Here is a 27659-nt window from a genome sequence, read left to right on the forward strand (position 1 = left end):
GTTTTAAGTTGGGTATGATTAGTGAGGCTTTATTAGTCAGCCGGCCCGCCTGGTTCTTTGTGCGGGATTAATTATTGTGACCTTCGGTTCTGTAGTAGAGGAACGTGTTTGTTCCTGGTCGTGTATTTCGGTTGTACAATTTTCGTCCCCCGTGTTTGGGGCATTTTGGTTGTGAGCACCCTGTGTTGCGTTTGTGCATTAAAGAGCACAGCATTGCACTCTCTGTTTCCTGCGTCTGACTCCACACCCATGACACCCGGAGCGTTACAGCCACTCAGGAACATTCAATGTTGTATTAGTAAGCAACTCCAGTGTATTGGCCTTGTATTGTAGGTTATTGTCCTGCTGAAAGGTGAACTTGACTCCCAGTGTCTGTTGTAATGCAGACTGAACCAGGTTTTCCTCTAGGAGATTGCCTGTGCTTAGCTCTATTCCATAATTTGTTTATCCCCCCCCAAAAAAACCTTGCCAGTGGCAAGCAGACCCATAGCATGATGCAGCCACCACCATTCTTTTATTTTCAGGTCAAAAAAAATGTATTTGCAGTGCGTTACTTTAGTGCCTTATTGCAAACAGAATGCATGTTTTGGGATATTTTTTATTCTGTACAGGCTTCCTTTTCACTTTGTCATTAATGTTACTCTTGTGGAGCAACTGCAATGTTGTTGATTCACCCTCAGTTATCTCCTATCACAACCAATAAACTCTGTAACTGTTTTAAAATGTGTGGGGTACAAAGATGGGGTAGTAATTTCAACATCTTAACACTATTATTGCACACAGAGTGAGTCTATGCAACTTATTATGTGAATTCTTAAGCACATATTTACTCCTGAATGTATTTAAGCTTGCCATGACAAAAAGGTTTAAAACTTATTAACTCAAGACCTTTCAGATTTTCATTTTTTATTAATTTGTAAACATTTCTAAAAACATAATTCCACTATGACAGTATGGGGTGTTGTGAATAGATCAGTGACACAAAATCTCAATTTAAAATTCAGGCTGTAATGCAACAATGCAAAATGTGGAAGTCAAGGAGTGTGAATACTTTTTGAAGGCACATAGTTTACTTTCCTTCAACTGGATGCTCATTTGCAGGGTGTGTTAATATGTTGTGTTGATATAGATTTTATTCATTGCTCATGTATAAAACCTATTCTCAGGTCAGATAGAGTACTCTCAGCCGTGACCATTTGTGGGCCTAGCAGTGTATGTTATTGTGGGTTTTAAGGGCATTGGGAGAGTGGATAATGGTTTATTTGTTGAGCGCAGGATGCACTTTCCTAGAATTCACAAGTAGTTCCCTTCATTTTTCTTGTCAGACTCACCTCATATACTGTGCCTCTTTGTTGACCTGCTCCAGCGATGCCAAGTTGTTCAGATTGACTCATTAAAGGCAAAAAAGTATTTTTTTAAACACCAGCCAGCTTATAAATGTCTTATTGTCATTGTATTCTAACTAAAGCGATATTAAACCCTTGTTTTCTCAGAGACGGATCCAATTCTAATGGATGACGTTGGAAAGGAGGAGCCTGCTCTCACTGATACAGAGGAAGAAGGGGAAGAAGCAGGTAAACCCCTGCCATTGGTTACCCAAAACCAGTTTGGCGAGATTGTCTTGCTCATGTAACATGCTTGACTGTTTTGTTCTGCTCAGTCTAAACATCCGGGAATCATCCACAGTTAAATTTGATTTGCCCACATGTAGTGCAGCAGTGCATTCTGCTGTGTCAGTCATGGGCTTACCTCCATGGGTTTCCGGACCTCACCATCACATAACAGTTGTTAATTGTGCCCAGCTGTAGGAAATTTGTGTGGATCCAGATTGTTTGATAACCTCCCCATGAGATTACTTTTCTTCTGTGAGGCCCAAATAACCATGAGTGAAAATGACATTTTTAATGAGCAGGATTGTGCTGTAGCTCAAATAGGCTTACTTCTGCCAATGGAGCAATAGCCTGACCTGCATCATCAATAACCTACTTAGTAGAGTAGCCCTGATCCCAGATGTTAGCTGAGAATTTCCCTTTAACTATCAGTCTAACCATCAGTCTACTAGCTTCGATTGGCAGTCAATATGTTAATTGATAGAGAATGTATTTGTTTGTGTGTGTGTGTGTGTGTGTATTTGTCTGCATGCTGGCTCTCCCCACTGTTTCATTAGTTAGTGAGAAGATAGTGTGTACCACATGAAATGCCTGGGTCCCTGACTCGAATGGTAACAGATTGTGGCTGTATTGTTTTTGGTGGGAAATGCAGCAGGGAGGATTAGCAGAGGGGATTGAGACACAGGCAAGAATCCACCAGCATCAGAGCTAACTAATCAGGGTTGGCCGGGGCCCCATGGAGGCAAAACATTTAGTATTTTAGACAAGAGATGGAGGGAATAGTCAGCTAATGAAGATGAATGGCGCCATGGAAAGGGGCTGCCCTGTCAGTGGAACTGTAGGCTTGTTTATGAAAGCTATTCAGAATCTCTGCTGCTTTCCAGGGGGAGGGAGGTGGCCCTATCTGTCCCAGACTACACAAGGAATCATAACCACTGATTCCTTCCTTTTTCTTAGTAATGGTCCCTGTGTCTGTAATGATCTAAACTCTAAGGGATTTTATGGTGAGTATCTAAATGTGTTTGTCAATCAAACTATTTTCTAATCTTGGTTATGTCAATCATCTGGGTAGACATCAATTTGATTTTACACTCAAAAATGATTAGCTTTTAGCTTTCTCTGCACTTTTTTTTATTTGATCTTAATCATTGTGCTTGTAAGTGGAGCAATATTTCTATCCCATCACATGATCAAGGTGCCTTTCATGCTAGCCATGCCATTATGTCCATAAAACGCTTGAAATTGATCACCTATCTCTATTAATGCAGTTTTGAATAGAACGTTAATGCTAAAGAATTGCTTTATTAAAGTCACTTATGTGAACAGAACAGTATTTTTTTGTGGCTAGATGCTGCCTAAATTTATATGCCAGGTTGACTATGTCATCTCATAGCTTTTGCGATGGCCTGATATTCCATGATTCAATTACGCGCTCATGGTTCTGGTATACAGACTAGCTTGTTCGGATTTGATGAGAGCTATTAAAAATATGGATTTTGCCGGGCAGAAAATGTGTAGCTGCTATTTGTTACATATTGTCTGGTTAAGAGTGGATTCCAATAAGCACAACACAGATATCCCATTCATCATGGGGACATTGCATGTAAACCATAAAAACAAATGCAAATCTCATACAGGCTATGTTATAAAGAAGGTACAACAAATCTCTGGACATTCTATGTCATAGATAGAGAAAGAGGGGGATCAGTTATAAGCCTGTCCTGAATCTGAATGTTACTGATTTTCAAAATCATTACAAATTTGTTGTTGTTCTTTTCATCAGGCATTTCATCAGTGTACTCCGTTCTGATGTTTTTCCTGGTGAATAATTTACAAAGCTGTATTATTTACAAAGAGCTTCTTGTTGGTTAGATGATGCTCTTTATCCAGAGAATCTCAGCACTGGAGACAAAACTTTAAGACGGTCATATACTCCTCTGATATTTCCCAATGTTCTTCCCATAGTCGGCCTTTAATAACGTAAGTCATGAAAAATGCAGTTATAGGCCACTGTAGGTGTGAAATAAATCATTTGCTAACTTGAGGGTGTGAACTTCCTCCTGTTTCCTGCTGTGGTGTCTTTGGAGTACACTGTAATATTAAGATTAGTCATTGAATTGTTGTCTAATAGGAGGAAGAATCTCTGACCACAATGGCTGCAAACTCTGGGCTTATCAGTCTAACTCATTAAATGCTGAGAACTGTACAGTTGAAGACTATGTTTGTGTTTGCTTCAATCTTCCCTCAAAGCTGGGGAGAGATGGGTGACAGGTGTAGGGGATCTAGCATCTCTCTATATTGATGACTTGGCTGTCCTGTTGCATAGCAGATGGGTTTGTCTGAGAAATGACTGATATTGCTTTCTACTGTAGCTGTACTGTAGCAGTCTATTCCCCTGTCAGTCTTACATTAGAGGTAGAGTAGTCTTATAGTAGTGCAATATTTAATCTGATTCCGCTGCCAAACCTTATTACAGAGATTCCTGGCTGACTGACACAACTGACTAAGAGTCCAAACTTGTGTGCCATTAGGAATTACAGTAGGTTGGCCTTCATGTCTCATCCACGCAGATGGAGTAAAACCGTGGGGAGAGACTGCTTTGTGATGCATCCGCTTGTTTTATCAAATCAAATCAAATCACATTTTATTTGTTGCATACTGTAACGATGTGCACTGAGTCGGGAAGCAAGTTCAGGGAGTGAGTGTTTTAATAGATAAACACAACATAATACAAAATAAGAGACATGAACAATGCACATCGTTACACATACACACATTTAGCAGATGTTATTGCGGGTGTAGCGAAATGCTATAGTTCATAGCTCCAACAGTGCAGTAGTATTTAACAATTCACAACACACACAATCTAAAAGTAAATGAATGCAAGTAAGAGATATATAAATATTAGGACGCGCAATGACGGAGTGGCACTGACTGGAATAGAGTAGAATACAGTATATACAGATGAAATAAGTAAAACAGTATGTAAACATGATTAAAGTTACCAGTGTTCCATTATTAAAGTGACCAGTGATTCCATAGTACAGTATATACAATGTATTTGGAAAGTATACAGACCACTTGACTTTTTCCACATTTTGTTATGTTACACTCTTAATTCTTAAATTCATTATATTGTTTTTTTTCCCACATCAATCTACACACAATACCCCATAATGACAAAGCAAAAACCTGTTTTTTAGAAATGGTTGCTAATTGATTAATTATAAAGAACTGAAATATCACATTTACATAACTATTCAGACCCTTTACTCTACTTTGTTGAAGCACTTCTGCCAGCATTACAGCCTCGAGTCTCTTTGTGTATGACGCTACAAGCTTGGCACACTTGTATTTGGGGAGTTTCTCCCATTCTTCTCTGTAGCTCTGTCAGGTTGGATGGGGAGCGTTGCTGCACAGCTATTTTCAGGTCTCTCCAGAGATGTTCTATCGGGTTCGAGTCCGGGCTCTGGCTGGGCCACTCAAGGACATTCAGAATCTTGTCCCGAAGCCACTCCTGCATTGTCTTGGCTGTGTGCTTAGGCTCGTTACCTTGTTAGAAGATTAACCTAACCGTAGGGATGTAGCCAGGTTTCCTTCAGATGTGACGCTTGGAATTCAGGCCAAAGAATCTTGTTTCTCATGGTCTGAGAGTCTTAAGGTGCCTTTTGGCAAACTCCAAGCGGGCTGTTATGTGCCTTTTACTGATGAGTGGCTTCCATCTGGCCACTCTACCATAAAGGCCCGATTGGTGGAGTGCTGCAGAGATGGTTGGTCTCCTCAGAGGAACTCTAGAGCTCTGGTTCTTAGTCACCTCCCTGACCAAGGCCCTTTCCCCCGATTGCTAAATTTGGCCGGGCGGCCCGCTCTAGGAAGAGTCTTGGTGGTACCAAACTTCTTCCATTTAAGAATGATGGAGGCCACTGTTTTCTTGGGGACCTTCAATGCTGCAGAAATGTTTTGGTACACTTCGATCTGTGACTCGACACAATCCTGTCTCTGAGCTCTAAGGACAATTCCTTCGACTCCATGGCTTGGTTTTTGGCCTGACATGCACTGTCAACTGTGGGACCTTATAGGCCGCACAATTGGCCCAGCATCGTCCGGGTTTGGCCGGTGTAGGCCATCATTGTAAATAAGAAGAATCTTGTCCAATATATAAGGTATTTCTGTTTTTTATTTTTAGTACATTTGCAAAAATTACTACAAACCTGTTTTCACTTTGTCATTACGGGGTATTGTGGGTATATTGCTGAAAGAAAACAAGATTTAATCCAATTTAGAATAAGGCTGTAACGTAACAAAATGTTATGTAACCTCTAAAGTGCAGGGGTGAGTAATCTGGTGCTAGCCGGCTAGTGACAGTGACTAAGTTCAGAGTAGGGTACTGAGTGCAGGCTGGCTCGTGATGGTTATTTAACAGTCTGATGGCCTTGAGATAGAAACTGTTTTTCAGTCTCTTGCGCACAGCTTTGATGCACCTGTACTGGCCTCCCCTTCTGCATGATACCGGGATGAACAGGCCTTGGCTCAGGTGGTTGATGTCCTTGATGATCTTTTTAGCCTTCCTGTGACATCGGGTGCTGTAGGTGTCCTGGAGGGCAGTCAGTGTGACCCCGGTAATGCATTGGGCAGACCACACCAACCTCTGGAGAGCCCTGCGATTGCGGGTGGTGCAGTTGCCGTACCAGGCGGTGATACAGCCCGACAGGATGCTCTCAGTGGAGCATCTGTAAAAGTTTGTGAGGGTCTTAGGGCTGGTCTTAGGGGCCAAGTCAAAATTCTTCAGCCTCCTGAGGTTGAAGAGGCACTGTTGCGCCTTCTTCACCACACAGTCTGTGTGGGTGGACCATTTCAGGTTGTCAGTGATGTTTACGCCGAGGAACTACATGCAGAAACAGATGTCTATATCTTTCCAAGTTTCATCTTTCTCACTTATTTACAAAGATACACTTTATGCTGTAGCATTATCAGTTTGAGCATGGTTGAGTCTTTGCGTTTCAAAACATTTTGAAAAAGAGGGCATTATATTCATATTGAAGTTTATGAATCTTCAATGTGATTTGTCATATTTGCTGTTCCGTCAGACTGCTAAAAGTATTATCAGGCTATGGCTTATTCTCAGTGCTCTGGTATACCTCCTCCTCCTCCTCCTCTATCGCTCCTCAACACCTCTTCTCTTTATCTACGTGTGTTAATCTCCCAGCATTCTCTCTATCTCTCCCATTCATGTCGCTGCTGATTCATTATTTAACACATAAAAGTGGAGTTAAAAGGTACTCCCAGAGTCAAAGTGTGTGTCTTCTATGGCGAGGCAATGGAGAGTGATGTGTTGCGGACCTCGGCGGCGCTGGAAGATGGCACTGCTCATCCATTACGTGCTCAGCGTCTGACCGAGTTGCACCGTTCCCAGACCCATTTATCCCACAAGCTTATTCTCCGAAATGTACCTGTCAACAGGAATCACTGTTTCTTCCAGAAATACAGCATTGTCTCCCAGGGAGGTTTGATTTCTGAAAGCTGTCGTCCCTGTTTTAGACACAGACCTATTGCAACAGGACATGGCCAGGCAGACTCTGGAGGAGAAGCTGCAGCCTTATCTCCATGTGTTGGGGCTCCTCTTCCTCAGCAAGCCCATGACCCATGCATTCAACTTCATCCTGCTCTTCCAGTTGTAAGTTACACTCATACAACACCACTATAGCTAGCTTCCACAATGAAAAAGAGGGATTTAGCCTTTAGAATAATCTAATGACAGAACAACACCACAACGTGGACCACAGGCAAATAAATAAGGCATAATCAGAGAAAGGAAATGAAACAAAATCCTTTTTTTATAAAGTTATATGAGATTGGATTCTAAGGGATCACTCAACACATTTAAAATATTCACAAGGAGATGCTAACATACTCCAATTGTATAGTGGATTCTCAACTCTTAAACAATAGGCAAACGTACATTTCTGCCTAAATAGTCATAGCCAAAAGTAATTGTTTTTCATAAGACGGCCGGCCATAAACAATAACTGGTAACGATGCATAGTTTTAGAAAGGTTTGGAAATCACATTTCTGTAAAAATGTGTATAAATTGCTGAGGTGTGCTCATTAAGGACACAAGCTTAAGTACATAGTACAAATAATATGAAAATATATATGTTTTACCTATTCAACAAAAGTGGGGCAATAGGGCTTAACATGACTGAAATGCTTTTTAAATATATACTGAACAAAAATATAAATGCAACATGCAACAATTTCAACGATTTTACTGAGTTACAGTTCATATAAGGAAATCAGTCAATTTAAATAAATGCATTAGGTCCTAATCTATGGATTTAACATGACTGGGAATACAGATGAGCATCTATTGGTCACAGATACCATAAAAACAGGTAGGGGCATGGATCATAAAACCAGTCAGTGTCTGATGTGATCACCATTTGCCTCTCCTTCCCATAAAGGTGATCAGGCTGTTGATTGTTGCCTGTGGAATGTTGTCCCCCTCATCTTCAATGGCTGTGAGAAGTTGCTGGATATTGGCGGGAACTGGAACATGCTGTCGTACATGTTGAGCCAGCGCATCCCAAACATGCTCAATGGGAGACATGTCTGGTGAGTATGCAGGCCATGGAAGAACTGGGACATTTTCAGCTTCCAGGAAATGTGTACAGATCCTTGCAACACAATTATCTTGCTGAAACATGAGGTGGTTAGGACGGATGAATGACAAGACAATGGGCCTCAGAATCTTGTTACAGTATATCTGCGCATTCAATTTGCCATCGATAAAATGCAATTGTGTTCGGTGTCCATAGCTTATGCCTTCCCATACCATAACTCCACAGCCACAATGGGGCACTCTGTTCACAACGTTGACATCAGCCAACAGCTCACCCCACACGACGCCATGCAGACTGTCTGCCATCTGCCCTGTACTGCTCAAACCGGGATTCATCTGTGAAGAGCACACTTACCCAGTGTGCCAGTGGCCCTTGTGTTGCAACCCTGAAGTCGGTTGCAACGCTGAACTGCAAGACCCTGGTGACCCTGGTGAGGAAGACAAGCACGCAGATGAGCTTCCCTGAGATGTTTTCTGACAGTTTTTGCAGAAGTTCTTCGGTTGTGCAAACCCACAGTTTCATCAGCTGTCCGGGTGGCTGATCTCAAACGATCCTGCAGGGGAAGAAGCCGGATGTGGAGGACCTGGGCTGGCATGGTTACACGTGGTCTGTGGTTGTGAGGCCGGTTGGACGTACTGCCAAATTCTCTAAAACAACGTTAGAGGTGGCTTATGGTAGAGAAATTAACATAAAATTATCTGGCATCAGCTCTTTTGGACATTCCTGCAGTCAGCATGCAAATTGCACATTTTAGCGTGGCCTTTTATTGTCCACCCCACAAGGTGCACCTGTATAGTGATCCTGCTATTTCATCTGCTTCTTGATATGCCACACCTGTCAGGTGGATGAATTATCTTGGCAAAGGAGAAATGCTCACTACCAGGGATGTAAACTAATTTGTGCACAACATTTGAGAGAAGTAAGCTTTGTGCATATGCAACATTTCAGGGATCTTTCATTTCAGCTCATGAAACATGGGACCAACACTTTACATGTTTATATTTTGTTTAGTGTATATAGCTATGGTTGCATGTCTGTTAATTCTTGGGTTAATGACACTGCAGATTGTGTTTTGGCTTCATCATTAGTCAATAGGTAAGAATCAAATTATAAACAACTTACGATAAGATTTCACCTTTCTTATAACTGTAAAATAAATATGATCATACTTAGTGACAGTACAATACAATACAATATTGGCACCATTTCATAACAGAGAATTTTCTGGCGAAAGTCCACTGAGCAGTGCAGAGACACCATTCAAATAAGTGCAGACTAGTTACAGCTTCAACTTTAAGTACACAGTGATTTCATCTGACTGTGACCAAGAGAAAGTGGTCTTGTTTCAATTCTACGAAATGATTTAGTAGTTTTCCACTTGAGAGCTGTAAATCCATCTGAGAACCTCACAGCAAGGTTATTGCTGGTATTGTAGCTGCTATTGTTGCATCTGCGAGACTCCCATTTCATATGCGTTATTGCAAGCGCAGCTATGAGGTTCACAGGCACAGAAAATGGTTCCTTTGTCTAGCTATGTCAGAAAATGTGATGTGTCTCTCCCTATGCAAATACATGATTTCTTGTGTTTCTGAACCTCAAAGCTGCACTTGCAATTGCTCTTATGAATCGGGACAACCAGCGCATTTATGGAATGTAAAGCAATTGAAGTTTCACCAATCACAGTTTGCACTGTACACAGAATTACAAACATATCGGGTCGGGACCGGTCCAGAACCGGAACCGGTACAGAACCGCTTAACATCTACAGTATAATTAAACAAACAATTGTATGATTCCAAATTTAACAAACAAATGTATGATTCCAAAACACAGATGAACATGACTCTATCCAGCTGTATCAGAGGGCTTCAGTCTTCACCTGTACCACATCAACCATGTCCCCTGGCAAGATACCCATCATCTCAATTATCAACATTTGTCACCACCTCTCTTTATGTCAGCCCATCCATTACACCCAATGTTTTTACACCTTGAGACGTGTGGACTCTGCAGAAAGGGCAGACTAATGGCTGGATTCATTCTACCTGGCCTTAGCAGTGTTTATGCTGTATCATTTATTTCTATGTTCTCAAACTACTGCTAATTCGTATTGTCAATCAGTCTAATACTTGGAAGTGTTTACTTTTTGATGGGAGTCTACTTGGTATTTTTATTCTATGAAAAACCTTTCTGCAATTTTCCTTGGCTTAATAAAAACAGTTGAAGTATGTTGTTGTATAAATTGGACTCAGCGTAGTGTTTGTATGAATCCTTCAGCTTTTTGTTCAAATATTGATGCTGAATGTTTCTGCTAACTCCATCCTTTTTTCCCTCTGAATTTTTTTAAATGATGGGTAGTGAATTGACCTTTGTCCACGTCTATGATTCCGAGCTACACTTATGCCTTGTGGGCATATGTGCTGCATCTAATTTGGACTATGGTTTTCAATGATGTAATTTAATCTCATGCCTTACTGCATTATTTAATAGTAAGACCCTGTGGGGCAGCTAATGAATCACACCCTGGCAGGCAAGCTGACTTTGTCCCAGAGTGGTAAAGTTTTAACTCTGCAGAGATGTTCCCCATCACACAGGAATAGGCACAAGCACACACGCACACATGCTCACACCTTCCACACACAGTTTCCTAACCCATGAAGGCAAATCATCCTCCCGTGGATCAGTATGGTTGGAAGGCCTTCAGTTGAATAGCACTCCTTTCACTTTACTGCTCATGTTCTTTTTACAATATTAGCTCTATTATTTGTATTGTACCATTATCTGTCATATTCAGACCTCATTCAATATAGAAGCTTTTCAGGTCTCAAAAAATGAGACTAATTCAGACCCACAGACAGATATGACAGACAAATATTCAATTGGTGCACATTAATGTGTAATCATTTCTTCTCAAAGTTTTTGCCATCTGTGGTCTTGGAAAAGCATTGTCATGTTTCTCAACAACAATAATGTGTCTATTATAATTTGGTCTCTACAATACAGTATATTGTGAATATGAATGTATCTTAATTTACCTTACCTTACTGTATTATACCTTATCTTACCTTGAAAACATGTTTAGATCCTATAGATCTTGTGCTTCAGTTGTGCTCCATTTTGTTGAGTTGTAAGCCTGTTTCTCTTTGGATGAGTTGCAATGTTTCTCATCACCACTGCTAAAGGTGTCATGCCCGTGGGGTGCACAACGGTTAATGCCCCTCAGATTTGTCCTGTTTAAAAAAAAATAGGATGTTCAATTAATTACTAGAATACATTTTTAATGGCCCAGTACAGTCAAAAAAAATATTTTCCTGTGTTTTGTAAATATTTCCACACTGAGGTTAGAATAATACTGTGAAATTGTGAAAATTATGATAATGCCCTTTTAATGTAAGAGCTGCTTGAAAAGACCGCTGGAAATTTCAGCCTGTTTTGGTGACATCGCCAGGTGGTAAATTTGTTAAAACCTCTGATAGGGAAACATTTTGATGCCACCTAAATAGACATACACAAACATAATTATTTTTTCATGAGAATTGCCATTAACAATAACTGGTAATGATGCATAGTTTAAGAAAAGTCTGGAACTCTCCTTTCTGGTAAAAAAAATATATATAAATTGCTGAGGTGTACTCACTTTTGAGAATACAAGCTTAAGTACATTGTGCAAATATTATAACAATATGAAAAATCATGTTTTTTTTTCCTATCTAACAAAAGTGGGGCAATAGGGCTTGAAATGACTGAAATGCTTTCTAAATATAGTAACAATCCAATTATAAACAACTTAATATAAGATTTCTCCTTTTTTAAAGCTGTAAAATAAATACAAACATACTTAGTGCGAGTACAATATTGGCACAATTTCATATAACATGTAACATATAACAGCAAGATGGAACCACAATTGTTGGATTCGTTAGACTGTCCCTTTCCATATGCTGTCTCTCTGTCACTCAGAGGAAGAGCAAATTGATTATTCGTCGGGATAGGCCACAAAACGTGACACGTCACTCCCTATGCAAATGTGGGGTCTGAAACCTGACTCTTCAAGTCAGCTCTGCTAAGAGAGTGGGAGCAGATAGCAGACAGATGGGGCTTTCTGGCACTATAAGGCATAGTATCCTATGATGTTCACAGAGCGCTTTGTACATCAAAAAGTCAGTCTGTTCCAGAACCAAAGTTAGACCAATAAGAAAGAGAGTTCAAAACCCCTCTGCCAATAACAGCTAGTTTCAGTTTCCCCCTCCCCACTCAGACCTATGCCAGACAATCACAGTAAGGTGCTTAATTTTTACCCAGAAATAATGTGATATTGAGACAAAAACATCTGCAGTGGACCTTTAATTAAGCCTACGGTTTATCATAATTATTTATTAAAAGACCTGTCAGCAGTATTTTGACAGATTAAAATTCTACCAAGTAAGTGGTTCCGTCCACACTTTAATGAATTAGTGGTGACTAGAGGAACCCTGGAGTTCCTTAACGAATCATTGCTAGTCAATGTTTCATATTCAAACCATCGGTTAGTTGAATGGTTCTTGGAGGAACCTTTAATGGTTCAATGTAGCAGCGGCTTCCTCCGGAGGCATGACTTAGTAGGGGCCTGGCTTTAAAATACCGTATGTTTGTAGCAGGTGGCCTAGCAATTAGAGCGTTGGGCCAGGTCACTGGTTTGAATACCCAAGCCGTCATGGTAAAAAATTTGTCCATGTGCCTTGAGCAAGGCACATAACCCTAATTTGCTCCAGTGGCGCTGTACTACTATCGCTGACCCTGTAAAAACAACACATTTCACTGCATCTATCTGATGTATGTGACAATAAAACATATATATTTTTTGTAAATTAATTTGATAAAGCTATTGTTTCCTTCTTGATTAATAAATTAAAAACAAAAATGTTTTGTTGTTTCTCTGTAATAATAGCGACCTAGCATTATTATGATGTTGGCTATAACTAGCCAGCTAGAAATATCAGCCAGATCGTTCAAGATCCACTTTCCAAATTAGACGTCTGTCCGGTTAATCAGGAGGTCAGGAGATGACTTCAACACTGGCCACAAGGGGCAACGGTGACCACTATTACCCTCAAGTAGGCTTGATTTTTCTAGGGCGTTGTGGACGGGGATGGCAGATCTGGCTCCGAGGGTTGTGTGTTCAATGCCAGTGCTAGGCACTCTTTTTATGTTTTATTTTTTTCCTTTCCCAAACCTTAATCCTTCACACATTTTGAATTCATTCCTAAACTTAACTGTGGAATTGTTTTTGTTTTAACCAAATCCACAACCCTAAACCTTAACTTAACCATTCAGAATTAATTCATATACTTAACCTTTGAAATTTGACATTTATGGACAAGGGCTTGGACGTCTGATTCTGCAGGGAGACTGTGAGAGCTTGTTAGGATACAGTAGGTTCCCAAACTCATGCTGGCAAGGTTGCTAGAGTTTAGAAAATACTCAAATTGCTTTAATTCTTAGGCTATGATACTATATACCAGTGTGGTAGTTATACTAAACTCCTAAGTCATTAAAGTGTCAATGTGCATCATTAAATAAAACAACAATTGAAAAAGTTTGCCTAGATAACCTAGGCATAAAAGTCATGGCTCTAGATTGCAGGGAAAAGATTTGTCAGGTGTTTGAAAAATTTGAAATTCTGCAGGAAGGGGCCAGCCCTTTTCGCCACCTCGCCTCCATCCTCATGTACTTCATGCCCCCTCTAAAATAATGGTTGCATGACGCCTCTTCCCACTGCTGTCCAGTGTGATGGCTGATGAGTGGTGAGCGTTCTGGTAAAAAATGTCTGCTATGCATCCACTATGGGTGCTACACATTTGGGGTGGATGGGTGTTGGGGTATCTGTCATACACTTATGGTTTAAGGAAGAGTCTCAGCCTCAGGGGAAGGAAGAACACACCTGCTGGGAGCCAGCTAGTCTCCAGCCAATCCTCCTGAAGTAACATGGAAATTCCTAAAATGTCACCAGTGCTACACCGCTGGGCTGATAAAGATTTGCTCGGTCCGGGTCCTTGTCTTTTCATTTAAAAAAGACAGAAAGGTTAATGAAGGCAAGGCACTGGAGTATGTTATCGCCGGTCTCTCTCTCTCTCTCTCTCTCTCTCTCTCTCTCTCTCTCTCTCTCTCTCTCTCTCTCTCTCTCTCTCTCTCTCTCTCTCTCTCTCTCTCTCTCTCTCTCTCTCTCTCTCTCTCTCTCTCTCTCTCTCTCTCTCTCTCTCTCTCTCTCTCTCTCTCTCTCTCTCTCTCTCTCTCTCTCTCTCTCTCTCTCTCTCTCTCTCTCTCTCTCTCTCTCCTGCTGTCTGTGACTAAGGGGAAGACTTGACCTTGTAGGATCAGAACCCTAAGTGGGTTTTTAATTCCAGCCCGTGCCCTCTAAACTAGTGGGGAGCTGACTGTTATTTATAGGTGAAATGTCATTTTTGTCTTTTTTTCTCCTCAAAATAATTGCCTGTCCAATCAAAAGCACAAAGTGAGCATTAATCAGCTGACTTAATTTTTGTAGGTGGCATTATTTATGACATTGGATTTGCATAATGGTATTGTTTTGTCTGATCAAGAATCCATTCAGAACATTAGTGCTGTGTGGTAGGTAGTATACCTTAAAGCTTAAAATAAATAGTTGTTTTCCATTTTGTTGATTCATCTCTATTATTCAGTTTGTACCATAGTCTTCTGGCCTTTCAGGCCTTGAAACCAGAGCAAATCACATTTTATCTGTCATGTACACAGTTTAGAGCAGGTATAAAAGGTGTAGCAAAATGCTTGTGAGCTAGTTCCCTCAACATTGCAGGACAACAATCAATATCAATGATAAAGAGTCAAATAAAAAATAACCACTAATAGCGAGGTAGTATGCATAGTAATAGCCTAATGTGTACACTCAAATCAAATCAAATTCTATTTGTCACATGCTTCGTAAATAACAGTGAAATCCTTTCCAACAATGCAGAGAGAAAAATATTTTATAACTAATAATAACATGAGGAATAAATACACAATGAGTCGCAATAACTTGACTATATACACAGGCTACCAGTAAAGTCTTCTGTTCTTTCAAAAATCTTGGTCGACTGTCTGTTTATTCCACCAATTCGTTGGTTGACATTATATAAAGTTTATTTTTCCATATATAGACACACCCTATGTGTTTTAATAAAATCAACTATATGCATTGAGCTTGTCTGATGCTTTAAGCACACTGTTTGATGACATTAGACACAAATGACTCAAGAGGGAGCCAGAGATCAAGATAACCAGAAGAAAAAACCTTTACTTGACCCGACCATTGACCAAAAAATCTGCCAGTCGACTAATTGGGGTCAGCCCTAGTGCAAATAGTCTCTATGGTGCACGTAGTCTCAAAGGTGCACATTGTCTTTTAAGGTGCAAATAACCACTAAGGTACAGGTCTCTGCAGGGAGACGGCTAGGGTTAGCGCTTCAGCAGTCAGATGGTCTGGTGGTAAAAGCTATCTCAGAGCATGTGTACCATTTTCTATCTTTTTCCTGGTTGAAGAATACATGCAGTACATCAACCACTGCTCCCTTTCAGGTGGGGTTTTTGCAAACGAGCATCATGCCGTCGGACACGAGCATTTACCAAAATGTCAGTGGTGATCTGCGGTGGAGTGTTTGGTTTACTTCTCTGCTAGACTGGCCCCCAGTCTGTTGATGGAATGGACCTTGTTATCAGCATTTAGACAGCTCTCACTAACACCTTCTCAATCGATACCCCCTTTATTGTGTTCAAGGGGCTTAGTGGTCGATCAATGCTAAGCTGTGACCCCTCTCTTTCCCCCTCCACCTGCTTGCTCCTAAAACCACCATCACTACACCTCAACACTGCTGCTGCACAGTGCTACCTGCTGACGGTGGCCCTGGGATGATGGAAAGCACTATGAAGCCAATTCCCTCACCCTTTATTTTCATTTTATTTCACCTTTATTTAACCAGGTAGGCAAGTTGAGAACAAGTTCTCATTTACAATTGCGACCTGGCCAAGATAACGCAAAGCAGTTTGACACATACAACAACACAGAGTTACACATGGAGTAAAACAAACATACAGTCAATAATACAGTAGAAAAATAAGTATATATACGATGTGAGCAAATTAGGTGAGATAAGGGAGGTAAAGGCAAAAAAAGGCCATGGTGGCGAAGTAAATACAATATAGCAAGTAAAACACTGGAATGGTAGATTTGCAGTGGAAGAATGTGTAAAGGAGCAAAATAAATAAATAAATACAGTAGGGGAAGAGGTAGTTGTTTGGGCTAAATTATAGATGGGTTATGTACAGGTGCAGTAATCTGTGAGCTGCTCTGACAGCTGGTGCTTAAAGTTAGTGAATGAGATAAGTTTTTCCAGTTTCAGTTTCAGTTTTTTGTAGTTCGTTCCAGTTATTGGCAGCAGAGAACTGGAAGGAAAGGCGGCCAAAGGAGGAATTGGTTTTGGGGGTGACCAGAGAGATATACCTGCCGGAGCGCGTGCTACAGGTGGGTGCTGCTATGGTGACCAGCGAGCTGAGATAAGGGGGGACTTTACCTAGCAGGGTCTTGTAGATGACCTGGAGCCAGTGGGTTTGGCGACGAGTTTGAAGCGAGGGCCAGCCAACGAGAACGTACAGGTCACAGTGGTGGGTAGTATATGGGGCTTGGTGACAAAACGGATGGCACTGTGATAGACTGCATCCAATTTATTGAGTATGGTATTGGAGGCTATTTTGTAAATGACATCGCCGAAGTCGAGGAACGGTAGGATGGTCAGTTTTACGAGGGTATGTTTGGCAGCATGAGTGTAGAATGCTTTGTTGCGAAATAGGAAGCCAATTCTTTGGATTGGAGATGTTAGGATTGGAGATGTTTGAGATGTTTGATGATGTTTGATGTGAGTCTGTAAGGAGAGTTTACAGTCTAACCAGACACCTAGGTATTTGTAGTTGTCCACATATTCTAAGTCAGAACCGTCCAGAGTAGTGATGCTGGACAGGTGGGCAGGTGCAAGCAGCGATCGGTTGAAGAGCATGCATTTAGTTTTACTTGTATTTAAGAGCAGTTGGAGGCCACGGAAGGAGAGTTGTATGGCATTGAAGCTCGTCTGGAGGGTTGTTAACACAGTGTCCAAAGAAAGGCCAGAAGTATACAGAATGGTGTGGATCAGAGACTCACCAGCAGCAAGCGCAACATCATTGATGTATAGAGGGAAGAGAGTCAGCCCAAGAATTGAAGCCTGTGGCACCCCCATAGAGACTGCCAGAGGCCCGGACAACAGGCCCTCCGATTTGACACATTGAACTCTATCAGAGAAGTAGTTGGTGAACCAGGTGAGGCAATCAGTTGAGAAACCAAGGCTGTTGAGTCTGCCGATGAGGATGTGGTGATTGACAGATTCGAAAGCCTTGGCCAGGTCAATGGCTACGGCTGAACAGTATTTTTTCTTATCGATGGCGGTTAAGATATCGTTTAGGACCTTGAGCGTGGCTGAGGTGCACCCATGACCAGCTCTGAAACCAGATTGCATAGCGGAGAAGGTGCGGTGGGATTCGAAATGGTCAGTAATCTGTTTGTTGACTTGGCTTTCAAAGACCTTAGAAAGGCAGGGTAGGATTGATATAGGTCTGTAGCAGTTTGGGTCAAGAGTGTCCCCCCTTTTGAAGAGGGGGATGACCGCAGCTGCTTTCCAATCTTTGGGAATCTCAGACGACACGAAAGAGAGGTTGAACAGGCTAGTAATAGGGATTGCAACAATTTCGGCAGATCATTTTAGAAAGAAAGGGTCCAGATTGTCTAGCCCGGCTGATTTGTAAGGGGTCCAGATTTTGCAGCTCTTTCAGAACATCAGATGACTGGATTTGGGAGAAAGAGAAATGGGGAAGGCTGGGCGAGTTACAATGCTGTTGACCGGGGTAGGGGTAGCCAGGTGGAAAGCATGGCCAGCCGTAGAAAAATGCTTATTGAAATTCTCATGTATAGTGGATTTATCGGTGCAGTGCAGTGGGCAGCTGGGAGGAGGTGTTATTTTTCTCCATGGACTTTACAGTGTCCCAGAACTTTTCTGAGTTTGTGTTGCAAGAAGGAAATTTCTGCTTGAAAAAGCTAGCTTTGGCTTTTCTAACTGCCTGTGTATATTGGTTTCTAACTTCCCTGAAAAGTTGCATATCACGGGGGCTGTTCGATGCTAATGCAGAACGCCATAGAATGTTTTTGTGTTGGTTAAGGGCAGTCAGGTCTGGAGAGAACCAAGGCCTATTTATTTTCCTTGTTCTAAATTTCTTGAAGGGGGCATGCTTATTTAAGATGGTGAGGAAGGCATTTTTTTTAAATAACCAGGCATCCTCTACTGATGGGATGAGGTCAATATCCTTCCAGGATACCCGGGCCAGGTCGATTAGAAAGGCCTACTCGCTGAAGTGTTTCAGGGAGCGTTTGACAGTGATGAGTGGAGGTCGCTTGACCGCTGACCCATTACGGATGCAGGCAATGAGGCAGTGATTGCTGAGATCTTGATTGAAAACAGCAGAGGTATATTTAGAGGGCAAGTTGGTTAGGATGATATCTATGAGGGTGCCCGTGTTTACGGCTTTGGGGTGGTACCTGGTAGGTTCATTGATAATTTGTGTGAGATTGAGGGCATCAAGCTTAGAATGTAGGATGGCTGGGGTGTTAAGCATGTTCCAGTTTAGGTCGCCTAGCAGCACGAGCTCTGAAGATAGATGGGGGCAATCAGTTCATATATGATGTCCAGAGCACAGCTGGGGGCAGAGGGTGGTCTATAGCAGGCGGTGAGAGACTTGTTTTTAGAGAGTAGGATTTTTAAAAGTAGATGTTCAAATTGTTTGTGTACAGACCTGGATAGTAGGACAGAACTCTGCAGGCTATCTCTGCAGTAGATTGCAACACCGCCCCCTTTGGCCGTTCATTCTTGTCGGAAAATGTTGTTGTTAGGGTTGGAAATGTCAGAGTTTTTGGTGGTCTTCCTGAGCCAGGATTCATACACAGCTAGGACATCCGGGTTGGCAGAGTGTGCTAAAGCAGTGAATAAAACAAACTTAGGGAGGAGGCTTCCAATGTTGACATGCATGAAACCAAGGCTATTACGGTTACAGAAGTCATCAAAAGAGAGCGCCTGGGGAATAGGAGTGGAGCTAGGCACTGCAGGGCCTGGATTCACCTCTACATCACCAGAGGAACAAAGGAGGAGTAGGATAAGGGTACGGCTAAAAGCTATGAGGATTGGTCGTCTAGGATGTCCGGAACAAAGAGTAAAATGAGGTTTCTGGGAGCAGTAAAATAGCTTCAAGGTATAATGTACAGACAAAGGTATGGTAGGATGTGAATACAGTGGAGGTAAACCTAGACATTGAGTGATGATGAGAGAGATATTGTCTCTAGAAACATAATTGAAACCAGGTGATGTCATCGCATGTGTGGGTGGTGGAACTGAAAGGTTGGATAAGGTATAATGAGCAGCGCTAGAGGCTCTACAGTGAAATAAGACAATAAACACTAACCAGAACAGCAATGGACAAGGCATATTGACATTAAGGAGAGGCATGCTTAGCCGAGTGATCATAAGGGTCCAGTGAGTAGTGAGGTTGGTTGGGGTCACGGCGATTCAGACAGCTAGCCGGGCCATCGGTAGCAAACTGGCAGAGAATGGAGGTCTGTTTTTAGCCACCTCGTGCGTTTCCGTCGGTAGATTAGTGGGGTTCCGTGTGGTAGAGGGGACCAATCCAATTGGCAAAATAGATATAGTTATGGTGACCCAAGAAAATTGTTCGATAGACCTATTCAGATAGCAGCCGATAAGATAGCTAACGATTAGCGGGCCGCAGATGGGCGTTCAGGTGATGTCGCGATGGAGGGGCCAGTTGGATAATTCCCTCGGCAGATAACGTCGGTTGTCCAATCGTGAAAGCCCGGTGGGGCGCCGTGTCGGCACTAAAACGGGTCCGGATAGGTGATTGTAGCCCAGGAGTGGCTGATGAAACTCTACAGCTGGCTAGCTCCGAATAATTGATGTTTGCTCTGGGACCGACGTAAGCCAATAGTCACTCGGATAGCAGCTAGCTAGCTGCAAGATCCAGGTGTAAATGTCCAGAGCTTGCGGTAGAAATCCGGGGAAATGGAGAGAAAAATAAGTCTGGTATGCCCTGCACCTATCTATACAGTATCTCATTCTTCTTCATCATCATCTAGCTCCTTCTTCATCATCCTTTATCATCCTCACTCTGCCTACTGTCACAATTCAAAATGTAATCTTCTTAATTGGATTTTTTTTTTTCCTGCTCGATGATTCAATGTTGTGGCCAGAAGCCTTTCAAAACATTTGTGTTCACATTTCACTTCATCATGATACCGTTGTTTCTGATGTGAGAAAATAAACATCTGTAAGATATGAGCTTGTCTTCTGTCACTTGGTTGAAGTCCAAAGTAGTTGTTTTCTAACTTGTCTTGTGGTAACTTTATCTTGGTTTGTTGAAGGCGGTATGCACAGAACAGATTTCCTGCTTGATGTCAGTTTGAGTAATTCATCACTGCAAACTTGAGTGAAACAGACAGTAATTAGTGTGATGAAGTGAGGGCTGATAAATAACAAGTCCCCTCTCTCTCTGTTCTCAATGTGTCCATAGGGATCAGTTATGTCCAAGCTGGCAGTGAGGTCTACGCAGCTCTTCTACATGAGGTAAATCTGCAGTACAGTGAGCACAAAAACCTGACACACACACATTGGTCAGAATATTGTCTTATTACAGTGTGACGGTAGATCACGTTTTCTGCTGTCTCTTCTTAACCCCTTTTGAGGTGTTAGCACTTCTCATAGTGTTTGCCAATGTTGACTTCAATTGGGTGATTGACTGGGGTAAGATAGGGTTCAAAGGTTAGGATCAGGGCCATATCAGTAAAGCAAGACCGGTTGACTTACATGGTCTTCTTTATCTAATTGGAAATGCAATTGACAGCATTCCAACATAACACTGGTTATAACACTCCGCTTGAGTTGTGCTGTCATAACACTGGTTATAACACTCCGCTTGAGTTGTGCTGTCATAACACTGGTTATAACACTCCGCCATTTATTCGATTTGGGCAGTAGGTCCATGTGAATATTGCTCCTCATGTTTCTGTAATTTTGTAAGACTGTTTATCTCTTTAATGTGTCCGTCTTTAGAAATCTTTGCTTTGAACAACACATTGACTTTTATCATTACTCTTAATGTTTTACTTTAAACTCATATTTGATATTGCTCCACTAACTACTGGTGTATTTTAATATTTAATGGTAAGACCCTGTAGGGCCCAGCTAATAAATTAAACCCTGGCAGGCATGCTGACTTTGTCACAGAGTGGTAAAGTTTTAACTCTGCAGAGATGTTCCCCATCACACAGGCACACACATACATGCACAAGCACACACATAAGCACACACACACACACACACACACACACACACACACACACACACACTCGTTTCCTAACCCATAAAGGCAAAGCATCCTCCTGTGGATCCTCCTGTGGATCCTCCTGTGTAAAGGCCTTGAGTCAAATGGCACTTAGTTCACTTTACTGCTCAAGTTTGTTTGACAATGTTTGGATCCACACAGAAAACAAGTTTTATATTCAACAGCCTCAGGTTTGAACATTTGTTATTTGAGTGTTGAAAGCATACAGTTCTTGTCCAATCATGTTGAGATAATTGAAAGGCTATATAAAGCCTACCAAAGATTTTACCTCTATTATTTGAATTGTTGTATTCATCCTGATCAGACCTCATTCACTATAGAAGCTTTTCAGATCTCAACAAATAAGACCCATTCAGACCCATAGACAGATAATACGTTGAAGAATTTATTCTCAAGGTTTTTGCCAAGTTCTGGCTAACATGGTCTTGTCACGTTCTGACCTTAGTTCTTTTGTTATGTCTTTGTTTTAGTATGGTCAGGGCGTGAGTTGGGTGGATTGTCTATGTTAGTTTTTCTATGATTTGCTATTTCTATGTTTGGCCTGGTATGGTTCTCAATCAGAGGCAGCTGTCTAGCTGCGTAGACCTATGCTGATTGAGAACCATATTTAGGTAGCCGGTTTTCTATTGTGTTTCGGTGGTGATTGTTTTCTGTTGTGGGTCTGCACCAGCCAGAACTATTTTCGGTCGTTTCTCTTTGGTATTTTTGCTATTTCCGTGTTCATTTTAATAAATATGGACACATACCACGCTGCACCTTGGTCCTCCTCTTCTCCTTCATACGACGACCGTGACAGGTCTTCTTCTCTACCTAATTGCCAGTGCAATTGACATACTTCAAACATATAACACTCAGCTTGAGTTGTGCTGTCATAGCACTAGACTATTTTGAGACCATCATAATGGCTGTCACAACATAAATTAATCACAACCCCTTAATACATCAACTATTATACAGTACATGTAGCTGAAACCCTCAGGCAAATTGGAACACAACGTTTTTAATAGAAAGTCTCAAGTTTTATATGAGATGTGAGAAAAGCATAATTAAGACAGACAGTACACCATAATGTTAAAACATTTACATAAAACATTGTGACTTTTTAGTATTTTATTTATATATTTATTAGATTTGGGCAGTAGGTCCACGTGAATATTGCTCCTCATGTTTCTGTAATTTTGTAAGACTGTTTATCTCTTTAATGTGTCCGTCTTTAGAAAGCTTTGCTTTGAACAACTTATTGACTTTTATCATAACCGTCAATGTTTTACTTTAAACTCATATTTGAGATTGCTCCACCAACTACTGGCGTATCCGAAAGGATTATGGGCTCTGTCTGTACAAGATAAATATATTTTTGCACAACTTGAAACACCACAACTCATTATATCTTGCCCATAGGCAGGGGGATCTGGTGACTCTCTTTTTCAAAGTACAAACATCGGTTTTACAAGAACAAAACATAAACAGTAGTTTATATGTATCTGAGAAATCTTTATGATATAGGGAAGACATTCTTTTTGTTTTTCTCACTACACACATCAAGATATAATCCTTTTCCAGGTCAGAGCTAAAATAGTTTTTTCTTTAAAATATCTGTTTTCACATTGTCCTATATTAATAAAAAATCGAATGTATTTTCTTTCATCTATTTATATGGCACCATAAAAGAGGTGCTTATTTTTCTCCACCATCTTCGAAATCAAAGGTGCCCTTTCAGAATATAGACAAGTTCAAGGCATTATCTTTCAGGTTCCATGTTGAAGTGGCCATCAGTATTCAGCACTAGCCCCACACATAAACAGGAAAATTGAATAAACAGACTCTGGTAGCCTCTCCAAGAACAACATATGGTATCCTAATTCGATTTTAAAAAAGCAGCTAAATGCAACCTGGTGCTAGTTTTTATAATTTCATTTGGGCCTATCCTAGAGATAGTTGCATATCTTCCATCTATCGCCAGTCTGGTGATTCTGTGGGGACTCTGATGGGAAATGGTGATAATGTTTGAGCAACAGGATAGTTAGTTCTGTGCATAAACCTTCACACATTGCATTCCGAAGTTTGATGGGTTGTTTGTTTTATATTTGTGTTTAGAAATTATTTTACCAAAGAGTTTGAGGTACAGTATCTCACCAAGGCTGATGTCTAAAATTAAAACATAATTGTACCTCCTAAACTTGCCTCCTACCTCCTTAAGTGTCTCTGATGTTCCTTTTCCCCTTGAGTTAGGTGAAGCTCTGACCACAGAGCATTTTCATTTTAATTAAAGCACTTCCTCCAGCTTTCCTCTAAAAACATACACTAGAGACAAATTCCACAACAAGAAATCATACTCTATTATCAGACTGAAAAGATACATTTATCTACCAGGCAACCGAACCAAGCAAGCACTTTAAAGTTCCTTGCATATGAATAATTAATCTGTTTATTTATCAAGGAAATGTATCCATAAGCACTTTGAGCGGGGGTTTTGCTTACATCTGCTTACTTATTTCTCCCCTCCCCTCCCTCTTGGTGTATCCTGCTGTGTGTCCTGCTAGTGGATTTCATTTGAGAAGTGCTTTGTGGAGAGGAGCCCTGGATGGCAGGCCGATGAATCAACACAGACAGCTAACTTCACTTGATTACCATACTATTACTAACAGATATCCTCCTGCCTCTGAATTTGAATAGCCAAACTGCCCAAAAGTAGTAAGTTGGTAAGTAATAACACTAATGGGTGGCATTACTGTTGTAGAGATACTTGTTAGTTCTCTGTGATGCAAAAAATGTATAGTTTATGTGAATGGGGTGAGTTCATTATCTTCTTGTTTAGCTTCCTGCTTGAGTATGAAACTGATTATCTTGCTCATTAGTTTAATAAAAGTCAGTGAGCTTGTAGTGAGTGATTCAGTGATTCAGAGAACAGGCTTTGGAAAGAGCTTGTTTCCCTTAGGGATGTATGCCTTGTGACGCTATTCTGGTGTGGTGTCAGCTCCAGCGTGTGGGAAAAGGGATGTCATAGACCAATGCACACTGTCAATACTCCCATCTGGACTGTGGATGCTGTCATTTCACACTGTCACTCTCCCCACACAGCCTCTCCTGCCCCCAGCCTCCCTGCACGCCCTCCCCTCTGCACCCATATGCTTACAGCGCACATATGGGAAAACATGTACACAAATCACGAGCTTCAAAGCAAATTCATTTATATAGTTTCAAAAAGATGTGTGGGACTGTAGACGAGATTTATTGATTGTCTGTTTTAACGGTCAAAGTAATATTCTGCAGCTCAGCAATTAACAGTGGAAAAAGCTCATTATGGTAATAGATTTGGAGAGGAAAATAGTTCTGTAGGCAGGAAATCAAAAGGAGGGATCAATAGGTTTTAGAATTCAACGCATGAAATAGCCTATTCATGTCTGGCTGCTGAAAGGTATACAGTACATTTACAGTACAGGTGTATCAGAAAAATGTTTTATACCACGCATCCTAAAATCTCAAGACCATTTATTTCATGTTGACTGAATTTAGCCACTCGTTTGATCTCTCTGTTAATGCATCTGGACAACCTCAAAGCAAAGCTCACATCTGTCTTTGGCTGAAAAAACCCTCCATCAGTAACATCAGTCAGGCTACTGTCCATCGACCTTAAAATCATACAGGGATGGGCCTCCCGGGTGGCGCAGTGGTTAAGGGCGCTGTACTGCAGCGCCAGCTGTGCCACCAGAGACTCTGGGTTCGCGCCCAGGCTATGCCGCGACCGGGAGGTCCGTGGGGCGACGCACAATTGGCCTAGCGTCGTCCGGGTTAGGGAGGGTTTGGCCGGTAGGGAAATCCTTGTCTCATCGCGCACCAGCGACTCCTGTGGTGGGCCGGGCGCAGTGCACGCTAACCAAGGTCGCTAGGTGCACGGTGTTTCCTCAGACACATTGGTGCGGCTGGCTTCCGGGTTGGATGGCGCTGTGTTAAGAAGCAGTGCGGCTTGGCTTGGTTGGGTTGTGTATCGGAGGACGCATGACTTTCAACCTTCGTCTCTCCCGAGCCCGTACGGGAGTTGTAGCGATGAGACGAAGAAGATTGGATACCACGAAATTGGGGAGAAAAATGGGTAAAATTTAAATTTAAAAACATCATACAGGGATGAGGGCAAAGGCTGCAATCAAACTCTTTTACAGTAGACACGCTTTACTATTCATGTTTTTTTTACCAGCACGTATGTACAATAGGCAGGGCCACTTACCTGGCTAGATGCATTAGATTTTCTGTTGCAAGGTGGAGTCAAAGTGAGCTCCCTGTATCTTTGTTTTCTTCTTCGTCTCCATGAGAATTAGGCTGTAATTACCTTTATCAGTTTGGAGAGGTAATTTATTTTGTTCCGCCCAAGTAAACACTTAACCGAATATTATTCACAGTATCTGCTTTCAGTTTGACTGGGTGCAGCCCATGTAAATGCTTGAGCGGTTCATTAAGAACATATTATTGGCTGGGGATATCTGCTGGATATAGGCTCAGATAGCAGGCTGGGTTATTGGACAGAGAAACCCCAGTGAATTTCAAGTGATCCCCTGGAGGCAAAAATCAATAAGGTAGTGGGTTCAACCGTCCTCACAGTCCATTCTGGCCAAACCAAATGATCGAAGTGAGAAATGAGGCCATTGTACACTACAATGTATTCTAATTTTATTTATTCAGGGCATTAGTAAGATGTCGAATTACATTGTGTGCATATCAAAAGTGCTTGCCTTCCAAAATGTACAGCACCAGTCAAAAGTTTTCACACACCTACTAATTTATTTGTACTATTTTCTACAATATGTAGAATAATAGTGAAAACATTAAAACTATTAAAAATAATACATATGGAATCATGTAGTAACCAAAAAAGTGTTAAACAAATCAAAATATATTTTACATTTGAGATTTTTCAAAGTAGCCACCCTTTTCCGTGATGACAGCTTTTCACACTCTTGGCATTCTCTCAACCAGCGTCACCTGGAATGCTTTTCCAACACTCTTGAAGGAGTTCCTACACATGCTGAGCACTTGTTGGCTGATTTTCCTTCATTCTGCAGTCCAACTCATCCCAAACCATCTCAATTGGGTTGAGATTCGGTGATTGTGGAGGACAGATCATCCTATGCAGCACTCCATCACTCTCCTTCTTGGTCAAATAGGCCTCACACAGCCTGGAGGTGTGTTGGGTCATTGTCCTGTTGAAAACCAAATGATAGTCCCACTAAGCGCAAACCAGATGGGATGGCGTATCGCTGCAGAATGCTGTGGTAGCCATTCTGGTTAAGTGTGCCTTGAATTCAAAATAAATAACAGACATTGTCACCAGCAAAGCTACCCCACACCATCACACCATCACACCTCCTCCATGCTTCATGGTGGGAACCACACATGTGGAGGTCATCCGTTCACCTACTCTGCGTCTAACAAAGACATGGCAGTTGGAAGCAAAAATCTCACATTTGGACTCATCAGATCATAGGACAGATTTCCACCAGTCTAATGTCCATTGTCCGGATTTCTTGGCCCAAGCAAGTCTCTTCTTCTTATTGGTGTCCTTTAGTAGTGGTTTCTTTGCAGAAATTCGACCATGATGGCCTGATTCACGTGGTCTTCTCTGAACAGATGATGTTGAGATGTGTCTGTTACTTGAACTCTGTGGCCCATTTATTTGGGCTGCAATCTGAGGAGCAGTTATTCTAATGAATTATCCTCTGCGGCAGATGTAACTCTGGGTCTTCCTTTCCTGTGGCTGTCCTCATGAGAGCCAGTTTCATCATAGAGCTTGATCGTTTTTGCAACTGCACTTGAAGAAAAGTTCTTGAAATGTTCCGAATTGACTGACCTTCATGTTTTAAAGGAATGATGGACTGTCATTTCTCTTTGCTTATTTGAGCTGTTCTTGCCATAATATGGACTTTTACCAAATAGGGCTATCTTCTGTATACC

This window comes from Oncorhynchus clarkii, chromosome 4, assembly GCF_045791955.1.
Source record: "Oncorhynchus clarkii lewisi isolate Uvic-CL-2024 chromosome 4, UVic_Ocla_1.0, whole genome shotgun sequence".
Taxonomy (NCBI): Eukaryota; Metazoa; Chordata; class Actinopteri; order Salmoniformes; family Salmonidae; genus Oncorhynchus; species Oncorhynchus clarkii.